The sequence below is a fragment of the Cephus cinctus genome, unplaced genomic scaffold (genome assembly GCF_000341935.2).
Source record: "Cephus cinctus unplaced genomic scaffold, Ccin1 Ccin1_scaffold0693, whole genome shotgun sequence".
Classification (NCBI taxonomy): domain Eukaryota; kingdom Metazoa; phylum Arthropoda; class Insecta; order Hymenoptera; family Cephidae; genus Cephus; species Cephus cinctus.
The window spans coordinates 214,057-220,844 of record NW_014333316.1 but is presented as its reverse complement, the minus strand read 5'-3'; the positions used below and the strand labels follow the sequence as shown (position 1 = coordinate 220,844).

General features: G+C 46.6%; 1 protein-coding gene across 7 annotated transcripts in view; it reads left to right on the top strand.

The window, feature by feature from the left end:
* LOC107269978 (teneurin-m) overlaps positions 1-6,788 on the top strand; it is a 293,857-nt gene that overhangs the window by 121,270 nt on the left and 165,799 nt on the right. The window lies entirely within an intron of this gene.

Sequence of the window (6,788 nt, the reverse complement as noted above, 5' to 3'; positions counted from 1 at the left end):
GGGGGGGGGGGGGGGGGGGGGGGGTGGTGGTAGGGTAAGAGGGAACGCTGACTTGCCCTCCATTATATTATCACGTTACGATAACGGTTATTTTCCAAAAAGTTTACCAGTTCGAGCCTTGTGCTCCCTGAAACCCTCTCTTACTTTGATAAAAGCCAAGTTATCCGGCCGAGAGTTTGCTGAATTAAAAAAGAAAAAGAGTGATTACGCGCCTAAGATCTTTCTAAAAAATTACCATTATTCGATAAGTAACGGCACGGAGAGAAAGGGATATATTTTCGAAATTCCCACAACAGATTTTCAATTTGAAAAGACATTCGATTGTCCCTATAATAATATGCTCGAAAGTTTGTACCAACGGCCTCGTGAGAATTTGCATAAGAAGTTTTGATCGCGTCAGAAAGTTCTTATTTCTTAAACAAAGTTATAAAAATGGTCTATATCCTTAAATTATCCAGAGTATTTCTGACAGTGAGGATTCTCATCCCTTTCCCTCGGAACAGACCTTTCGACCCATCACTTAATAATCTTTATCCCCTAAGTCGACAGGATGTGTAAGTCGCTCGGTTAAGACGTGGAGATTAGGGGATGGTCTAACCTTCGAGCAGGAGGGTAGACCTTGATAGGTCCAGCCAGCATCCCTGGATCCCTGGCAACTAGGCTTGGCTATCCAGTCAGCAGGAAGAGGGTTGCGTATCCTGTAGAGATTTCCACGTTGAACAACGATCTTGCTCTCAGGGTCTGAAAGGAAAGGGTCTGACGGGCCCCTAACATCGGATTACAATCTGCCGCTCCTCGTCTTGTCGCCCTGAGGAATATTTAGTCGTCCATCCCTCGGGAAACATCCCCTAACGTTTCTACTTGATATCAAGAATGAATCGTTAAAGCTAATAATTACCCTGTGATTTTCTCAAATCATTTCACGCAAGAATGAACTTTTCGATCGGTGATTCATGCCCCCTATATGTGCATTACGTGTAACGCATAGTATACATAATTTTATATAGTACAATTTCAGATAAATCCTTCGGATTTTTCATCCCTTATTTATTATTCCTTGTTCGGTTACCCTTTCGGTTTTTCGCGTCGAATCCCACAGGGGATGGCTGGTTATCTTGAATTTAAATGTTATACCTCATTCATCCCCCTTTACGGAAGCTAAGCAAGCTCTTGCCTTAGGGCTTCATTCATTAAGGGTTAATTTCTCCTGAATGAGAATTCTCCGGGATTCTTCTTGGCGTTTTCCATTTTTTTGCACCCCATTGCTTTATTAACAGTCTATTCCTTTTTAATATCAACGCGAGCTATCGGAGTTTGGATTATAGAGCACGACCCCCCCTCCCCTCTCCCTCCCCCTCACGCCCCTCAGCCGGCACCGGTAGATTCCTAGATTGGTTATTAAAACGTACTGAATCTGTTTCCAGCGACCCTTTGTCAGCGTAACCACCCCTTTGGTCTGGTGTTCACCTCGTTTCCACCGTGGAAAGGGTTGTTTTCAATTTTCCGAGATTAAGCACGGCCAATGTACGCCCACTCGCTGGGGTGACTGTATGTATCGTATCAGCAGGCAAGAACGAAAAATACACTTCCATGTTTTCTGAGTAGTCACCGACAATAAGGTTTCCACAAACGTTTTTCAGGGCGGCACATTATTTTTTCTTTACTCCCTGAATTTTACCGTCTTCGACAACTTGTTCCTCCCTTGACGATACAGTCAACGACAAATCCCATCTCGTTGCCAATAAGACACCAGCGATACAGTCGACCTATCTGATATGCCCCATTTCTCACGGGTCCCTCGTGCATTGTGTATTTAATCGTCTACATCTTTATTGAGGGAACTAATTACGTTTTTGTTTAGCCTTCAAGGAATAACGAATGCCGATGGGGGAGGCGCTTTAAAGTATCGGTACTTCACTCGGGTGGCTATAGTCTCGTTATGTGGGGATCGGCCACTTTCTCATGAATATACTAATAGCACTAGGAGTCACTCCCTCGGGCTACGCGGCCACGACGCCACGACGCCACGACGCCACGACGCTTTTAATGAGGAATATTGACTGAGCGCCACGGTCCCTCTAGAAATGGGTCACTTCTTTATCGATTCCTTATTTCTTGCGGAACTCAGCTTCGTGACTTGCGATATTCACCTACAAAAGCTGTTTTTTTTTTAATTCGTATAACTTTCTGCCGATGATTCGTTTCATTGCAATTTTAATTGCTACCGGTTCCTAAATTACAATATAGCAAAATGGGGCTTAGCGGTGTTCGTTGAATCTCGTTAAAAAAAAGGGACCTCTTATTTTTTTAAATAGCACGTCAGTGTCGGCTGTTGTAAGTTGAAATTAAGTAATCGCTGTTTGCATATTAATTGTTCGTTACCCGAGTCTCACCGCGTAGATCGTATTCTCGGTACTTCCGAGCCGGAGTCGCGAGAGAAAATGTGTCTGGTCCATTTCATTGAAGCTAGAAGAGTGTAGCGGTGAAAGATTCTCAGGCCAAGAAGCTTGGATCTTCTTTTCATCTGGCGTTAAGGGTAGTAGCACTAACGTCGGTACTACCCTATCCTGCTCGGGAGAGATCTGCGCCAGGGGAGCGCTGTATGCAGATTTTTTAATCATTGTTTGTAATAATTTGAAAGACCCACCCTCGTCGTAGCGAAGTACTTACCTCCCTCGGAGGGGGTGCCAGCTATAAGAACGGTGGGAAGACCATATAATGTTCATTTGCCACCCCGCTGGGAGCACTCCGAGGAAACTGTGTACTCGTAATTCCTCGATAGGACAAAAAAGAATGGAAGAAAAGGGAATGCAAACAAATAGAGGGGGGGGGGGGAAAGCAATAGGGAAAAAATTTATCACATAACGCGACGAGTGTCAATTCCAAAATTTCCCACTGGACTCTCGTCAGGCTGAGTGGCCGGGTCTCGCGCGATTCATCAAAATTCGCCATAACTTTTGATAGCCGTCACTTAAACACTTTTCAGTGTCGTCTTTCCGTTATACGACGCGTCTTTCGAAATTTTACCGATTTCGCTAAATAATAACTTTTCTCGCTCGCTACGGGCAAACTTTATTAGTATCCACGAAAAGCCGCATTATCCAGTCGTTCCTTTACGATCGAACAGTATACAGCGCTCCCGGTGGCAATTGTCGGCAATAAAAGTTAATGTATGCTTCAGTCCCGGCCATCCGAAGCTGCCTGCCAAATCATTCCGCAAGCCTGCCACGTCTGTGCCTCTTTTCAAAGGGTGTAAAACCGCTGTAAAGTCGTTTGCGATTGCTGTACCTGGCGGATGGGGTCGTCTTGTACAGGCAGCAGGCGAACGAGGATCCGTTTCGTTATCGTATTTCGCAATACAATAACCATTGCGACGACCTTAGCGATACTTCTCCAGCCTCTGTAACTCAAATTTTCAGAACATTTTAAAGCCGCCGAAGCGATTCCGGTGATTTTCGAATTATCGTCCAAGAATATCGAGCCCACCCTCATCCCCGTGTCTCAAATCTTCCCCACGGAGATAAGTTCCTTAACCAGGATTGCTTCTATACTACCAATAAGCTTCAAGCGATTACCGCAAATTGGTTTGTTGCTCTCTTTTCTTTTATCTTTTTTTTTTCTTTTTTCTTTTTTTTTACGTGGCGGGGCCAGTTTTACCACCAGAGATCGATAAAGATAACAGGGGGTGAGATGCCCTCATAAAGTACTGCGCCGTGCCAGACAGGCGTGTCCTGCCTGCCGAATAACACAGCGGCAAGTGCACGCCATTCAAATGCAAGAACCGACTTTACGAGGAAAATAAAAAAAGACGTGGGGCTGAGACCCATAAGGGGCAGTAGGGGTGTGACAGTGTTGCCACCATATATACTATAGTGTCGGTATAGCCGTCTCCGATAGTACCGATGGCTTCCCGGTTGGATCCTCCAGGAATACAAGGGGGTGTTAGCCCGAATAACTCTATGACCCCGGACGTATCTCCCTCTAAAAAGTCTCGAATTTACGAGACGTCCGAGGAGGCGCCTTGATTCTTACGCGATACGATACTAAAATGTGGCGATGCCGGAGAATCGAATTGGTGAGCTTCGACCTTTCTTTAGTTTTCTGCTGGATTCGAATGGATCCTGCGAGGAGTGGTAATTCCGGGGGGGTTGCAGGGGCGCCAGTGGGGAAAGCGGGGTGTTGAAATATATTGGCGAATATCGCACGGTAATATCATATCTTCTATTTTACGAGTCGAGAAATGCGAACGCGCATATATCGGCTTCCTATGATTCACCTGACGCATCCCGATGCACGAGCCACCATTGTTAGCATCGCTGTGCCACTTTCGGTACTATAAAAATATTGTCATGAACTTCTTGGATCAAGGATATCAAATTGATTTATTTAAATCCGTAACGCGTTTCGCAGGGGATTTCGTAATTTAAGGGGTAAATTATCGCATAACACTTTGAAAAATTCTATCTTATATAGATGTTAAACTGTCTTTGATCTTTGGGCCAACGGTAGATGTCATAAGGAAAAGTAGGTTAATGATATTGAGATGCATCTTGCGCGGGACAGGATATATATAGAGTGCGGGGTGGACGGTGGGGTTTTAAGGGTAGAAAAAAATGGCCTAGTATTTTTCGTTCGTATCTCTACTCAGTCACTCTGAGTTTCTCTCTCTCTCACACACACACACACAGAGGGCAACCACGGAAAAATGTAGTGCATTCGTAACACACGGGCGATACATTATACCGTGCGATAAAATCAGATAGCGAGGCGGCTCTTCGTTCGAATATAAATTACACAATTTGTATGAAGAGAGATTCTCCTCGGCGGTGTATAAATATAAATAGGCCAGGGGGTGAAATCGGCGCTAATATTTTCATTCGAGTGGTCGCCGCGACTAGCGCGCGACTCGAGCCCTGCTAACCACTTGAGCCGTTGCTCCCTTCGTTCCTTCGTTCCTTCGTCCCTTAGTACTAGTGAAACCACAGACCAGAGAGGGTCGCGAGATCCGTTGCAGACTCGTAGGGGTATAGAACTAATGAAATGGCAGTGGCAACGTTATAGCAATAACATGAGCGGAACCGCCCTTTCTCTATAACAGGGACAGTAGGTGTACTGGTTGTAGAATCCCGAGAGTAGCGGCGAGGGACGAGACAATTTAACGTACACGGGACGCCTATCGAATTTACCTGAAAACCAAATATCCCACGGCCGTTTAATTCCCGGTGAAATCGCGAAAGGCCGCCATCACCCCCTACCTCTTTCGTTTAACCCCCTCAACCACTCGTCTATTCCTCTTCGCGTTTTCTACCCGATAAAATCCGCAGGAAATCCAGACGAGGACGATTTCGCGCGCTGCCGAAAATCGCGAAGCCGCATCGACGCGTGTTTACGTATTTCTCGAAGTTGCCTCGCGTCACGGTGAACGCACGTCGACCCTTTGATTTGCTGGTACAATAATCGACAGGATCCTAGAGAAATAAGGGATGATGGGAAGGAGGTCGGGTCGCGAGGGTGGTACAAGACGGGAAACCGAAATTAATCCGTCGTTCATCCCCGCAGGAAACTCGGCGCGAAGTTATTAATTTGCGGGCACGCGGGGTTGCCGGAGAAGGCAAAGGAGGCTGTTTAGGGGGTTGCCAGGTGGGAGGAGGGTGATGTCGACGGGGGTCGGAGGTAACTAAGCCGTTCGTCTGGAATCTAATCCAGCGCGCAAGGCCGCGTATCAGGGCCCAATAAATGTCATATTAATCAATTAGCTAAGGGATGAGTTCGGTGGAGGGATGACTGGAGCACCTAGCCCTGCCGTCGAGCCATTGTACCTGGAGTAGTAAGGAGAACTATATGGACTAGGAAGGACTCCGTGATGGCGGTATGGCCTATAGTGTTACGGCGCATGTAAATTAGCCGCGCTAGGTGCGCTGGGTTAGTACTTAGCGCGGGGGAGGAATGGCTGGTAGTAATGAGATCGCGTTGAACCCGCTCCCTTCCCGTTCTGAACCGTGAACGGGGACCAGGGGACCAGGGCAACCATCGCCAGGAGCTTGGTACCGCAATTCTGGAGAACCGGCACCATCCAGCCGTCAACCCTCTCCGTTCACCCTGTACCGTCTACGGGAGTATCAAATCCCACGCGTCGTGTATATTACAGGGTATAAAACGACGTGGCTCCGTCCTCTATGGGCTGCAGCATGGAAAGTCCCCCGTGATCACGGTCAGCTTCATAATCAAGAGTCCTCTGGAACTTGGTAGCGATGACGGTGGCTTTTTAGTGTAAGGGTTGTCCAGCCTGACTGTAGAGCCGTGCCCATTGTACCGAAGTTATTCTGACCTTTGACTTATTGTTAGGTTTTAATGGGGTGACTGTACCGCGCTATTAAATGGTAGAAAAATCTAGGGTTGGGTTAATAGACTACGATTCTACGAGGCTGTGGATGATATTGCAATTCGAATGCTTCTATGGGGAAGGTATTGTTGGTAGGCACCGATAACAAGAATCTTCAATTTATAAAACACAAGAGCAACAACGAGAGGGAAAAAAAAAACAAAAAAAAAACAATATCATCAATCACTCTATGCGCCGTTGTAGCTTTCTCCTGCTGGGAGCTAAAACAACCAATGAAAAATGAGTCGGGGGCCAATTATGACGAGCTGGCAGCCAAGAGAAGAGAATCCAATTGTACCAGCGGGTAGATAAAATACAAGGATATCAAGGGAAGTGGCTGGGAAACGTACGAAAATTGACGATTTTTATTCCCTCCCCCTCCCCCTCCCCCCCCTCCCTCCCCCCT